Genomic DNA, 16018 nt, shown 5'->3' with positions numbered 1-16018 from the left:
CAAGAGTGCACGAGATAATGAGCAAAAGAGTTCTAGATTTGTGACCACGATCCCTGAGGGGTCAGGGTTGTCATGCTCAGTGGCTGCCAGAAATACATTTGCTCCCTGTTTAGGTTAGGGGGACTTATTGTGGCACTGTGAGCCAGCTGATCTCTAGGCCAACATATTGTACAGGGGTGCATGGAACCAGTCTAGGGGCCTCGCCCAAAGTGTATGCTGTCCACGAAGGCGCGGGTCCTACGGATTAGTGGGAACTACACAGCACAAGTTTTTAAAGATCTCCTGAATTTCTCATAGTTGGAACCTGATATAATATCCAAGGGGAGGGTGTTCCATGTAAACCCAGATTAGTTGACTGGGGGTGAGTGCTTGTAATGTTCAACACTCCGTCCATCATCCCCTTTTGTTTTGCTTTGTTCGCCCTAAGTTGGCAGGGTATGCCCAGACGTGGGTCCCTTGCTCACATTGCCACTGGTTTCAAGCTAGCCTGGCTGATGATGGCCGATTAGCCAGAAACTGGTCCCAGGATACTTGTTTCCGGTCCAGAGAAAACATGGCTTGGCATTTTGGGCTGGACTGTTCCCATGCAGCACAGGGTCAGACTGATTTGCATATGGCCATGTCTGAACTGGGGTGGCGGAGTGAGCTAAAGAATGATGATGGATTAAACCCAGATCAGTTGACTGGGAGGTGAGTGCTTGCAATGTTCAACACTCCATCCATCATCCCCTTGGGTTTTGCTTTGTTCGCCCTAAGTTGTCAGGGTATGCCCAGACGTGGGTCCCTTGCTCACTTTGCCACTGGATTCAAGCTAGCCTGGCTGATGACGGCTGATTAGCCAGAAACTGGTCCCAGGATGCTTGTTTCTGGTCCAGGGAAAACATGGCTTGGCATTTCGGGCTGGACTGTTCCCATGCGGCACAGGGTCAGACTGATTTGCATATGGCCATGTCTGAACTGGGGTGGCGGAGTGATCTAAAGAATGATGATGGATTAAACCCAGATCAGTTGACTGGGAGGTGAGTGCTTGCAATGTTCAACACTCCATCCATCATCCCCTTTGGTTTTGCTTTGTTCGCCCTAAGTTGGCAGGGTATGCCCAGACGTGGGTCCCTTGCGCACTTTGCCACTGGATTCAAGCTAGCCTGGCTGATGACGGCTGATTAGCTAGAAACTGGTCCCAGGATGCTTGTTTCCGGTCCAGGGAAAACATGGCTTGGCATTTCGGGCTGGACTGTTCCCATGAGGCACAGGGTCAGACTGAACTGGGGTGGCGACGTGAGCTAAAGAATGATGACGGATTAAAGTCAGATCAGTTGACTGGGGGTGAGTGCTTGCAATGTTCAACACTCCGTCCATCATCCCCTTTGGTTTTGCCATGTAAGGGAAGCCAGCGCAGAAACAACTCGCCCCTCCTAGGCTTTTCCTTTTTCTTCTTTGCACCATAAGTAAATTGAGATGAGCGTTCTAACATGGCGAGTGGGAATGACACACTGAATTCTGGTCTATATAAAACCAGGGCTTTTACAATGAAGTGCCTTAAAAATGGTACAAGCTGCTTTAAAGATGGTCCTCTGGGCCACAGGGAGCCAGTAGAGCTTTTCCATCAGAGACTTAGTGTGACAGTGTTGTGGCTAACAAAAGACCAGCTGAGCCATCTGATTTTGCACCAATTGCAACCTGTGAAGTAATCCAGTAGGGAGTCCCAGATAGAGAGCATTTTCGTAGTCAATACGTGATATCACAAGGGCGATGATCATTTGAATGGAAATTTACTCTGTAAAATATCTGTAGATGTTCCTTATTCTTCTGAGTTGAAAATAGCAGAAGGATGACTCTGCTACAATCTGTGGTTTGAGAGATAAGTCTTCATCAATAAGAATCCCAAGGCTTTTCACTGCTCTCTTAAGCATAAGGGAAGAGCTTAATTCTGAAGGCCAAAGGGAGGGGCTTTTGTTACCCCCACTTAAGTTTTATCGGAGTTTAACTTTAACTGATGAAAATTCATTCAGTCCCGAATATAAGCATGGTGTTTTGAAAGAGTGCCTTAGACTCTAAAGTGTCATAGATCGCAAAAATGTACTGCATATCATCAGCGTAATTAAATATTTTCACATCTTGCTTCTGAAGAGAGTGTATTGAAGGGTGGATGTAGAGGTTAAACAAGTGGGGGGAAAGCACGATCCCTGAGGTACACCACATTCTAAGTGATCCTTTGCAGAGTGATATGGGGGAAGGGAGACTGACTGAGTCTAACCTTTAGGAAAGGAGGTTAACCACTCAAGGGTGGTGCCACACAATCCTGTATTACTGACACAATTGCTCAATAAAGTATGGTTGACTGTATCAAATGCTGCTGAAGGGTCCAGCAGGACCAGTGCCTGGGTGGACCTACTGTCTGCTTTCTTCCTCATGTCATCCATAATCGCGATAATTACTCTTTCTGTGGAATGTGCTGGACGGAATCTGGCCTGGTGGGAGTTTAGGTAGCCTGACTCCTCCAAGAAGGAGCAAAGGTATTGAGCTACATGAGATTCTAGTAATTTAGCTAAGTAGGGCAGCAAAGAAATAAGAATAGGTGCATAGTTCTTAAGTATAGTGGGATAATCTCCGGCTTTTTAAAAAGAGGTAGCACTACTGCCTACTTAAAGGAGTTGGGAACCTTGCCCTGGGTAAGGGATAAATTGAGGAGATACATTGCTATTTCTGAAAACAAGAAAAAATTGTCTTTTGGATGTTAGGTGGACAAATATTGTTTGGTGAACCCTGTTTTGACTGTCACAATCAGCTTGATAAGAAGCTCTTTGCTGATGGCCGAAAAAGCAGAAAAAGACATTGAATTTCTATACTCTGGTGATATATTGAAGGTTCGGGTGCTAGGGGGGATATTGTATTTTTATAACTATTATTTTACACACAAAAAAAGGTTCAAATCATCACCAAAATATTGGGTAGGGACTGCAGGCACAGAGAGTGTCAGAATTAGATAGTTCTCTGACTGTCTCAAAGATGACCTTAGACTTATTTTCAGTGTCCAAGATTTTGTCAGAACAGAATGTAAATTTTGCCTGTAAGATTAATTTTTTGTACGTTTTTAACGTTGGAAAAAGGCTTTTCTATTTTGAGGCTGATAGGCGTTGCGCCATTTATACTTTGCCTGCTGAAATTCAAGCTTAGCAGCTTTCAAATCTGCTGAAAACCACTTAGAAGATTCATGGGGGCAGGCAAGCTTTGTTTTTCTATGGGGAGCATGAGAGTTCCTGGCTTCTGTAACACAGTCAGAAACTGTTCGTCATATCCCTCCAGGTTAGCACACGGAGCAGGAAAAAAAGGCACAAAGTGGAACAGAATGAATTTAGGTCAGTGCGTTTACAATTTCTAGTGATAGAATACGGACGCAAGAGATGTTTTGGGAGAGTTATCTCTTCAATGGTGAAGCGAATAAGGTGCTGTTCAGATTGACCAGGTGCACGCATTTACATTTCTTTCAGACAGCAGGCACCCTGGCAATAATGCTTGCTCAGCTGTCTGCCCCGCCCTTAGTTTCACAGTACAGAAGACCCCCTACCTTACACTGCCGCTGAAGCATTTCAGCCCCCTGAACTAACCGTTCCGGGACGTTTTTTTTTTTACTGTTTTCCTTAAATTAAAAAAGTACGTCACACCATGCCCCTCCGATCCCACCCACTTCAACCACTGGTTGAAACCATAGTATCAGGCTCTATGGACTTTAGGTTTAAAGTCATTGAAGCTAGGCAAGGGAGTGTCTGGTAACAATATGTGAGTTACATGGACTTCAGCATCTCACAACGGTTTTTACTGATCAGAAGAAGTTCTCATTAAAGAAAAGGTTGGGGATCCCTGTTTTACACATTGCCTCTAAGTTAAGCCTGGCTGCTTCTTTGCCAAGCTACCAGAGGGTTAAGCACAGGTCAATTTTCTAACATTTGTGGATCACCCTGATAGGGATTGTGGCTGTTGCTTGAGTAGGGTTAACTCCTCATTCAACCAACTAACCAGTTTCTCACATATGGCAAGTGAATATTTGTATTGGTGAGAAATATATATTACTAATGAATGATGTTAAAATACAGTTTTATGAAAATACCACCTTGAATGTATAACAAGACTAGAGGTTATGTAATCAGAAACAGAAGGTGGATATCTTAGTCAGCAAATAGAGTTATTTATTATACCAAAGGTTGTGTTGACATTGATAACAAAGGTTTTGTCTTTGACAATTCCAAGAAAGTCAATGTTCCCATTAAACAGGAGGCCATGAGTTATAGGGATAACCTGAAGGTATATGATTTCTATAGCAAGTTATAAATGACTCACTATAGTAATATGTTACTGAATATTTTAATGTTGTCTTTAGATACCCCACTGCAACCAATAGATGCCAGTGACTCGCTGAATAATGAGCCAGAGAGGCAATTTTCAGTGACTCTGTTTCTTTTCTCTAGGTTTACTGTTAATTATTTTGCATGGTTGGCTGAGGATATGTAGAAGTGTAGAAAGATTATTTGGTCCCATTGGATTCAGAATTCGATTTTTGTTCCTTCTGACAGAAAGCATCAGCGGATCTTTGCAGGGTGGGCAGAGCTTGGCACTGGTATGGGAAGCTGTGGTACATGCCTGGTCCCTTGTTCATGATGCATCACCAACACGTTGCATCTCTTTCATCACCACGACATCCATGGACGTCAGCACGGCCAGATCTGCCCCATTGTGGAGAGGTGTGGCTCACTGGTTAGAGGCGGCAGACCCGTAAGCAGAGATTCGGCCAGGGACCAGGGTTCAATTCCCGATGCGGCAGGGTCGTGGACCAGGGTCAAAAACGGACTCGATAATTCTCGCCTCGGTACCTACTCTAACCAGGAACACACTCGGCAACTCTGGGCATTAAGCTTGCCTCATCTCTACAACAGCCCCCCACAGACGCCGGGGATGCCTGGTTTCATCTTGGAGATACCCAGAAAGGGACCATCTCACAGGAAAAGCCAGGACGGGTTCCCCAGCGGTCTTCAGCGCCGGGACACCTCCTTGTGAGGTAGCTGTTCGCGCTCTACAAAATGCTGTATTATTATTATTATTGTGGTGTGTATCAAAACAAAAGGAATTGAGGAAAAGGATTGGATACTTAACAATGCTTTTGTGACTTGCTAGTACAAGGATAGAGAAATTGAGTCTAGTTGAATTATGCCTTGTCTTCCTAATGAGAGACCTGTTGTTAGAGAGTAGGTTCTGACTTGATCCTATTTGGTCTCATGGCTGAGAGACCTTGTGTGATACAAAACTAGGTCTGACAAGAGTATGCTTAGTTGCTCTAGTTATGGAACAGGTGTTATGCTATGGAGAGCTGAGGGGCACTTTTGCTGGGTGGTAGTGAGGGAATATGAGGAGGAGGTCATATGGGGGAGCACGCAAAAAGATTGTTGCACCAGGCGCTACCAGTGCTAATGCCGGACCTGTACAGATGTCTGGCCTGCAGAGCGATTATGGAAAAGGAACTCACAGCAGGTAAAACCAGATTAATCTTTAAGCATGAATGGTGATCCCTTGGGGATCCACTGAAATCCAGCCGGTCTCCACGACAGCTCACCTATCAACACCAGCGCTCATGCTTATGCCTCAGAATGGAGGCAAATTTGGGGACCACACAGTGATCGACACCACCCGGTGATCAGAAAGGGGAGAAGGAAGGATGTACAGATGGGCCTTTGCGCTAAACAGCATCATTCCTGCACGCATCTAGCCATTGTGCACACTCCCAGGCACAGCACCTTGCATTACGGTTCCTCTCCATTCATGCTGCCCTGCACAGATACAATTATTAAGAACATCTCACAGACAGCCATTCAAGCATTCATTCCATTGAAAAAGCTAAGGTAATAAGAGGGAGAATAACAGACAAAAAGGAACGAAGTTTCAAAAGATATGCAGTTTCACTGTTGTATTCGGTTTGAAAAGCACATAAAATTAAACTGTTAGGGAGATAGTTGAAAAGTATCTATTAGTATCCTGAAGGTAAAGACACATAGAATTGCATCAAAAACACAATGTTGGCTTTCAGAGCATCAGTATAAAAGAAAATATAGGCACAGATATTTGTCAAATATTTCAAAGGTGTAGGTTTAAAGGGATTACAATAAAGAGAAATACATTCACTTTAAAACTCCCACAATGAATGAAAAATAAAATATGATGAGTAACACAGTGGCAAATGTAAAATAGTTTCTTCAAGAAGGAGCAGATTATCTGTGGAAGACTAGCGTGTTTTCAACATTAGCAGGCCATTTGCAGATGAAAATTAATGCAAATAATTGAAGTAGAAGGTGAAAAGGAACACTTTTAAGATATTCATTTCATATTGGTAGACCAGTGCAGAAGAACAAACAGTACAGTTGTTAAGAAACAATGTCAAGAACATCTGCTGAGGCTAGACACTTCAGAAAAAACAATTCACAGAGCTCTTCCCTGCATGCTCTTGGGTATAAGATGAGAAGTTTATTAACCAGAAGCACAACAGGAAGCAGTCTGCTTCAGCACCAAAAACAACCTTTTTTTTCTTTACATTTTTCAATAAGGCAAACATCAAACAGGCACCAACACATCATACTCAATCTCAAAGCAGATTAGAGAATGTGTTTTTTCATAGGTTTCATTTTTTCTTGCAATGAAGTTGTGTATTTTTATTTCAAAAGATGCTAAGAAGTACAAGATCAAGTCTCCCTACTTTATCAGCCACTAGAAGATTAAAATATACGAAATGCAATATCACCAAAGGCAGCCCTGTGCATTATTTCAACACAGGACCATTTCTATTACATCTTCAGGGCATAACATTAATCAAAAAAGTAATATATGGAAATAGACCGGAGAACTACAGCTAGGGAAACTTGATGTCTTTAAAATTAGGCATAGAGTAAGACTGCTTTGTTTCATATGAAGCGTGTAGTTTGCAAAACAGAAGACGCCAAGGTGCAGCAGAGCTCATTTGAAATGCAATGCAAACTTTTCGATAGATTTTGTACAGCATATAAAAATATGAATAACGATGCTTAGACTTGCCTTTTTGTTACACTGTAAATAACACAACTCAGTAGTCTATCTACCCGAGAAGGAAAGAGAAACTGACGTTCAGGCCAGCCATTCACAGGCTCAAAAGCAGACCTTGGCAGGATTTGAAACAATGGCCTACAGGAGTCCTGTGACCTGCAGTGAAGAGATCATAACGAAGGCCAGCGTCCATTCCACAGACTTCTTACTTCCTCCACTTAGGTAAAAGAAAGAGGGCGAGACATTATGCAGAGATGCAAACAGGTCTTGAACAGGGGTTCCAAATCTGCCCCACTTTTCCTAACATATTTCCGGGTATGGCAGCGGGCTTGCTAAGGATAGAAATGTAGGGGCAGATTTACAATAACTGGCGCATCCCTGCATATCAGCAGGGATGTGCCAGTTATTGTGTGTCACGGCTCCGCCACCATGGATGCGCCGCATTTACAATGCAGAGCACCATGGGGCAAAAATGGACAGATGCGTGACGCATCTGCTGCCGTAAAGGCGGCGCAATGCTGGAGTTGCCTCGCAAGTGCGATGCAGATCCAGCAAGGCTCGGGGGTGCCCTATCTTTAAAATGCTGCGTCAATCCTTACGCCTGCTTCAAGCAGGCGCAGGGTTTTGACGCAGCATGGCCTTAAAAGTGGCTGAGTGAAATCTTGTAGATTTCACTCAGCCACTTTTAGGAGGCGTTCCTGTGCCGGAACGCCCCCCCTTTGCCGGAACGCCTACATGTGGCGCTGGGCTTTACAACGTGACGCATCTCCCAGATGCGTCACGTCTTAAGTACCCCGCACCATGGTGCTGGCTTTGCGCCGCCGCTGCGTCACAAAAGTGACGCAACGGCGTCGTAAAAGAGGCGCAAGGGGCTTGTAAATCTGCCCCGTACTCTTTAATACGTCATCCGGTGCATTTTCACCTTTAATAAATGCCACTGAAAGGGAGAGACTTTTTTCTCTATACACTACAAGTAAATGCAAATCATTCCAAAGTCATGCATGTCCATTAATGTATACTCCTTTCACCATGCTGATCAACTGGATGAGAAATTACTTCTACCTGAACATCTTCGCGAAAAGATTGACTGCATGTAACACATCTGACAATTCCCTCATATTGAAGGGCATTTTCTTCATCCAGGATGTCCAGTCACCTTCGATATATACGGTCTCAATTTTCTACCACATCTGATCTCATTGGCATCAGAAAAGATGACCAGCTATCGAGGGAGATTCAGAGGAAATCCACTTCATCACTCAGAGCATGTGTATTAGGGACAATCAAACTGCTTGAAGGGTGGGGGCATGTAACTGATAATGATGCCATAGTCATTCAGTCATCCTCAGCTGCTCTGCTACTTCATTCACTGTTATAGCAACACGCTTGGCACCATTCGCCCATTGTTTCACTCATTATGTTTTGATAAGTGCTTTGCTTTATCCATATTATTGTTGGTATGAAAAAGCACATTATCAAATGTACTTTCCTCTTCAGCTTAATGCATATTAACAGATATCTTTTAGAATGCATTCTCTATTGATTGTTTTGCATGCATGGTACCAGGATAGTGTGTGCTGATTATAGTCTGACAACAATAGTGCCCTATATTTTGTTTGCAGAAATATCTCCATACCGGAGGTCAAGAAATCTACTCCCAATGGAGCAATTTTTTGTATCTATATATAGAGTTCAATATTTATTTGCCAACATGATATATGTATGACCAATATTCTGACAAACACGCCTTTTGCAATCAGCCATCTCAGGCTAGGGTTTCTCTAAGCAATCAGGCTTTTGACTTTTCCAGTGCCTGATCAGGCATCTGGGCTTCTGCTTAGGTTTAAATAGTTTGCTCTAATTAGCACTTGCACATGTTAGGGGAAAGCTCATACAAGCACCTAAGGTCGGGGGGCAGAGGAAGTAAGCTGCCATGGCTGCGATAATGAAAACAGAAGAGCAGCTCGACTGTAGCGCTGTGACACGAGGAGAATATTGCCATGGACGTCACATCTCCAAAATGCCAGAGTAGCAGAAGTGACTTCACATGCCTTCACGTTCACTCACACATACACATGCTTATACATATACACGCATTCACACATACACACACTCTGCCTACACATGCACACATACACACACTCTCTCTTACATAAACACACTCAAATCTTCAAGCACACACACAACACGCATACATTTAAAAGTATTTTTACTTACCTCAGCTGCCAGGGAAAGTCATATTCTATCTATTTGTACTCCATTGTTTTATTCAACTAATAGTGAATAATGAAGTATTATTCACTATTCGTCTAATAAAAAATTGGCCAAAAGGAGGTGAGGGAAGCCCCCACCGACATCTATAAGGAAGAGATGCTTCTGTTCCTGCCACTGATTTTGCTGCTGCTGATGCTAGGGTTCGTAAAGACAGTGCCATGGTTCACAAGGGACACTCAAGGGGTTGCAGTAGCGATCCCTGCTGACCCCTAAATGACATCCATGAATATTGCTCTGTGTAGCATTTGAAAACTTAGATAAAGGTATACGTAGGAAGAGCAGGGTGATAACAGGAGTGGAACCAGGTAGTTGACAATTACAATAGATAGTGAATTCCCTAGGTCGTGAAGATTAGCTGATAGGGGTATGGCGAGAAACATGTCGACCATTAGGAATTAGGAACATTACCCCCTTTTTTCCTAAAATCTCCCCTGCCTTTTAACCATATTGACTTGGGTTCAAAATAAAAAAAAAAAACTACTTGCCAGGTATTTAAAAAAAGACTTAAATCCCCCCCACTCCTCCCTACTAGATCATCTCTTCTGTCATTTGCATAGTCATTAAAAGTGCTCCCGCATAACTCTTAGTCGGAACATGCCCCGTTCCGCAGCGGAACAGAAAGGACCCAATGATGAAGCATGCCACCAAGGGGTAACCTTAGTGGGTGAGGGTTTTACAAAACACTTAGGGCCATATGTACAAAGAAGTGACGGAGCGAGGCGTTAGCCGTCATTGCTTAATGCCTTACTCCGCCACTTCAGAAACGCAAGGATGCACCATATTTGCGTTTCCCCCTGCACTGGCGCTAAGTTTAGCTGCTTAGCGCCAACGCAGGCACCCTTACACCATAGTGCAAGGGTGTCTACGTGCAGGGGAAGATTATTTATGTGTAGGAAGGTGCTCCTGCCTGCACATACACAATCTTTAAATGCTGTTTTGTCACTTCTATGTGTGCTGCTTAATGCAACACACATGGAAGTTACAACATGTATTATTTTTTTTAAAGATTGTTTATGTGCAGGAAGGGACACCTTCCAACACATAAACAATCCAAGGCGCTTTGATTTTTACATGAGTGCTGCACAAGTCAGCACACATGGATAAAGCAAAAACGAGGAGAATTAAAGCATTTCTCCTCATTTTGCCGAGTTAAGTCCAGGTTTTGCCTGGTCTTAATTTTGGTGCTGCCTCCTATTTATGCCACCCTTGTAAATAGGGGGCAGCGTCAAAATCAGTGGGTGTTACGGTGGAACACCAAACGCAACACCCACTGCCCACCTCTTTCACACTAAGCATAGCGTGAAAGCAGTCTTATTTACAAGGCTGTGTTAAGCTACGTTAAGTGGCTTAGTACTGCCATGTAAATAAGGCAAACCCCTATTGCCACAGGAACGTTGGAAAAAGTGACGTTCCTCTGGCGATAGGAGCTTGTACATATGTCCCCTTGTGTTTTCTCCAAGGCAAGGTTTAGACTCTTTAGAACTGCTGGGTGCTTATTTTTTGTGTTGTCAATTGCTTTGGGAGGACGACCCAGCTTTTTCCTCTCACTCCCTCTCTATGTTTTGATACAAGTTTAGGCAGCGCGCAGCTGTAGGAGTTTCATACAGATTTAACATACTCACATACTTATGGACAGAGTTGAATATTGCACACCACCCACCACACTACTTTCCCTTCACCCCGTTGCCTCTTTCCTGGCTATTTGATTTCTCTAGGCCAGTATGGCGGAGATTACAGGTTTGGTGACTTTCTCCGATGAGGAGGTTGGGAGAATGTTTGCCACAATATCACCTTTTAAAGGGACGCATGTCTCAGAAACAGGTACAGACAACACAAACTGGGATGAATTGACAGAATTAAAAAGAACCCAGAATAAGACAATGATGACTGAATACCTGAGAGTGAGAGTGAATTTAGCCCCACGAGGGCTCATAGTCCTAAATTAACATTTTATAATGACAAGGAATTCAAGAAAGATTGGTCCGTGATCTTGTGGCACTGCACGAGGGACTGGCTGGTCCTGATTATAAAGACAGCTGCCTGCCTGTCGCAAAAGAGCTCAAAACAGAAATCCCCACGACGTACCAATCTGCATCAAGTCTTAAGAAAATATTTGATTACCTCAACCAGACAATGAATGATTTTGAGGCAAAAAGGATTCTAGCAAGTTCACACATGAGCGAGTATGTCCCTCCATTAGAGACAATTATGTGATGTTAGGTAGGAATCCAGGATACAACACTGACACTGAGGGTTCAGACACAGGATCTAACATCTCGGACTCAGGTTCAGGCACGCACGAGTACCAGAGAGACAGAAGAAATTATAGGAGGAACCCAGTGCATGGATACAGATAGGGGAGGGATTGGACGCAATAAAACGTCCGGAGGGCAAAAAACTCCGCTCCGCCAGCGAAGCGGATAAAGCCAGCCACCCCTGCTACCCGGCCCGGTCCCTGCTTCTGAAAGCAGCCAGGCCAGGGAGAGCCTCCCCGGGCCCCGGTGGATCCCCGTCCCCAGTGCCCGGACCCTTGGCTGGCTTGCAGGATGGGGGGCTCCCTCACCCCAGGGCCTGCCGGACGGAGCACGAGCCCCGGGCCCGGTCCCAGCTTCCGAACCCTAGCCAGGCCGGGGAGAGCCTCCCCGGGCCCCAGTGGACACCCTTCCCCAGTGCCCAGACCTTCGGCTGGCTTGCAGGATGGCGGGCTCCAGCACCCTGGGACAGAGCACGAGCCCCGGGCTCGGTCCCAGCTTCCGAACCCAAACTAGGCTGGGGAGAGCCTCCCCGGGCCCCGGTGGACCCACGTCCACAGCACCCGGACCCTCCGCAGGCTTGCAGGATTGGGGGCTCCCGCACCCTGGGATGGAGCACGAGCCCCGGGCCCGGGCCCGGTCCCAGCTTCCAAACCCTAGCCAGGCTGGGGAGAGCCTCCCTGGGCCCTGTGGACCCTGTCCCGAGCACCTGGACCCTCGGCTGGCTTGCAGGACGGTAGGCTCCCACACCCCGGGGCCCACCGGACAGAGCACAAGCCCCTGGCCCGGTCCTAGCTTCCGAACCCTAGCCAGGCAGGGGAGATCCTCACCAGTGGACTCCTGTCCCCTGCACTCAGACCCTCGGCTGGCTTGCACGAGCCCCGGGCCCGGCTGGCTTGCAGGATGCGGGGATCCCACACCCCGGGGCCTGCCGGATGGAGCTCAAGCCCCAGACCCAGACACACCTTCCGAACCCTAGCCAGGCTGGGGAGACCCTCCCTGGGCCCTGATGGACCCCCGTAGCCAGCGCCAGGACCCTCTGATGGCTTTCGGGACGGGGGCTCCCACACCCCGGGGCCTGCCGGATGGAGCTCAAGCCCCAGGCCCGGACCCAGCTTCAGAACCCTAGCCAGGCTGGGGAAAGCCTCCCTGGGCCCTGATGGACCCCCATACCAGCGCCCGGACCCTATGAAGGATGCCTGGACCCTATGATGGCTTGCAGGATGGGGGCTCACACACCCCGGGTCCTGCCGGATGGAGCTCAATCCCCAGGCCCGGACCCAGCTTCACAACCCTAGCCAGGCTGGGGAGAGCCTCCCCGGGCCCTGATGGACCCCCGTAACCAGTGCCCGGACCCTATGATGGCTTGCAGGACGGGGGCTCACACACCCTGGGGCCCACCCTACGGAGCTCGAGCCCCAGGCACTGTCCCAGCTTCAGAACCCTAGCCAGGCTGGGAGAGCCTCTCCGGGCCCCCCGTGGACCCCAGTCCCCAGCGCCCAGACCGTCGGCTGGCTTGCAGGATGGGGGGCTCCCGCACCTACAGGGCCTGCAGGACGGAGCTCAAGCCCCGGGCCCGTTCCCAGCTTCCGAACACTAGCCAGGCCGGGGAGACTCCCCGGGCCCCAGGGGACCCCCCCAGTCTCCAGCACCCGTGCCCTCGGCTGGAACCAAGGAGGGTGAAGCCCAGGCCACGTCCTCGCCCTGACGGCCTGCCCAGGGAGCCCATTTTTCTCGACTATTAAGGGCTTACAGAACTTTGGGGAAGGACAAAAGTTGGAGTTAGCCCGGCCTGCCAGCAGGCTGGCCATCTGGTCACCCAGCCCACAGGGCCATCTGGTCACCTGGCCCACAGGGCCATCTGGTCGCCCGGCCCGCAGGACCATCTGGTCACCCAGCCCTCGGGCCATCTGGTCGCCCAGCCAGGTGACCAGATGGCCCGGGATGACCCAGCGCCCAGATGGCCTGGGAGGGTGCCATACCCAGTCGCCTTTGCAGTCCAGCGAGGGGTGGCCAGGTGCACTGAGGCACCACTCGGGAGGCTCCTTCCCTGGGGCTGCTGCTCGCCTCCCTGCCCGACTGGGGCAGCGGGAAGAAGAGGCCCGGCCAGCCCAGGCCATCTGGTCACCCTGCCGACCTACAAGGGATGGTAGCCCCCATCCCTGCACCCGGGTGGTGCAGGGATGGGAGGGGAGTCCCCTGTGCCGGAGGGCACGTGGTGAAGACAGCCTCCCGCAAACCCACGTTACCCCCTCTGCATCCCTCCCTCTGGCCCGGTGGCAGAGGGACCCACCCCTGGTTGTGGTGGAGAAAGGCGTCCGCGGGCGCCCACACACAGCGAGACATTAGCTTGGCTCAGAGGATGACTTTCAATAGATCTCAGCGAGGTAGCTGCTCTGCTACTTATGAAACCCTGACCCAGAGTCAGGTCGCCTATGAATGAATTAGCACCGGGAGCCCCACAAATATGCAGTGCACTAAGGGCGATGGAGGTGGCCCCCTTCCGTCTGCGCTCCGGTCCCCAAGCGAGCAGCTCTACGTACCGACCCCCCGAGAGAGGCCAGCTATCCCAGGCCAACCGAGGCTCCACGGCACTGCGGCATCGTTACGGTTTGGGGGGATTCTGACTTAGAGGCGTTCAGTCATAATCCCACAGATGGTAGCTTCGCCCCATTGGCTCCTCAGCCAAGCACATACACCAAATGTCTGAACCTGCGGTTCCTCTCGTACTGAGCAGGATTACTATTGCAACAACACATCATCAATAGGGTAAAACTAACCTGTCTCACGATGGTCTAAACGCAGCTCACGTTCCCTATTAATGGGTGAACAATCCAACGCTTGGTGAATTCTTCTTCACAATGATAGGAAGAGCTGACATCGAAGGATCAAAAAGCGACGTCGCTATGAACACTTGTCCGCCACAAGCCAGTTATCCCTGTGGTAACTTTTCTGATACCTCCTGCTTGAAACCCAAAAAGTCAGAAGGATCGTGATGCCCAGCTTTCACGGTCTGTATTCATACTGAAAATCAAGATCAGGTGAGCTTTTGCCCTTCTGCTCCGCGGGAGGTTTCTGTCCTCCCTGAGCTCACCTTAGGACACCTGCGTTATCGTTTGACAGGTGTACCGCCCCAGTCAAACTCCCCACCTGCCACTGTCCCTGGAGCGGGTCGCACCCGGCAGGCGACGGGCGGTTTGGGCGCCGGGCGGTTTGGGCCAGAAGCGTGAGCCCCACGGGGCTCGCCTCACTGGGTAAGTGAAAAAACGATGAGTAGTGGTATTTCACCGGTGGCCTGTGGGCCTCTCACTTATCCTACACCTCTCATGTCTCTTCACAGTGCCAGACTAGAGTCATGCTCAACAGGGCCTTCTTTCCACGTTGATTCTACCAAGCCCATTCCCTTGGCTGTAGTTTCGCTAGACAGTAGGTAGGGACATTGGGAATCTCGTTCATCCATTCATGCGCGTCACTAATTAGATGACGAGGCACTTGGCTATCTGTACCACCTCGCGGTAGCTCATTCTGGGTTATTATGCTGCCCAGCTGCGTCAAATCGGTTTTGCTTCCAACAATACAACATTCACTCGCTCCGGAGTACAGCCACACTTTAAGCTGTCCGCACTGGAACTGGGGTCACGTATAGGTCAGAGATAGTACACCCTGCAGTACTATTCAAACAATATAAAATTGTCTACGAACAGTCCTGTTCATCAGGACATCAATAATCAATGCAATATGTATTGACTATGTGTATGTAATTATTGAGACCTATTTATTTTTCATTCAAGACATTTCAATAATCATGATGTACACATTTGTATCTAAATTATTATAATATAAGCACACATCTATAAAAATACACATCTATAAATTGCACATCTAGTTAGAAAATAAAACTCTATAAAAATTCACATCTATAAAATCCACATCCATACTAATTCTTGTGTCAACTATAAACTCTTATGTAACAGTTGAACCACGTGTAAATATTAGTGAATCAACATTTTAGGATAATACGTTTTTTATAAGAGTGACATGTGTGCTGTACGATAGTGTACATCTCAGTGTTTGGCTTGAAATTTAATTGTCCATGAATACTTGGCACATTTTGAGAGTGTCCATTAAAGTAGTCAGGCAAACATTCTTTTTGAATGGGAACGACATTTGCAGACCAAGATCAGCCAGTGCAACATCATTACATTGAGGCCAAATACCCCGACATCCGACAATAAAGCCATGAAATTTTACAGTTTTACAGTTGGTAAGATCTTTGAATTGCTGTGATAAATCCTGATAGTATTTAGCTTTACTCTCATAAGCTAGTTCAAGGAAATTCTGTGAGTTTTCATAACGAATTGAAACATCAACCACTACAGCAGTACAATTTTTGGTGAACACTACATCTGGTTTTCTTAGTTCACCTTGAC

At 47.4% G+C, this 16018-nt stretch overlaps 1 long non-coding RNA gene and 1 pseudogene across 1 annotated transcript in view; both read right to left on the bottom strand.

Annotated features, from left to right (window-relative positions):
- The window catches only part of LOC146829130 (uncharacterized), a 276470-nt gene that overhangs the window by 106453 nt on the left and 153999 nt on the right, over positions 1 to 16018 (bottom strand). The window lies entirely within an intron of this gene.
- The window catches only part of LOC146829132 (28S ribosomal RNA), a 4838-nt pseudogene continuing 2750 nt past the window's right edge, over positions 13931 to 16018 (bottom strand).

The sequence above is a fragment of the Triturus cristatus genome, chromosome 5_2 (assembly GCF_964204655.1).
Source record: "Triturus cristatus chromosome 5_2, aTriCri1.1, whole genome shotgun sequence".
Classification (NCBI taxonomy): domain Eukaryota; kingdom Metazoa; phylum Chordata; class Amphibia; order Caudata; family Salamandridae; genus Triturus; species Triturus cristatus.
The sequence above is the reverse complement of the archived record's forward strand: the minus strand, read 5'-3'. Positions and strand labels throughout refer to the sequence as shown.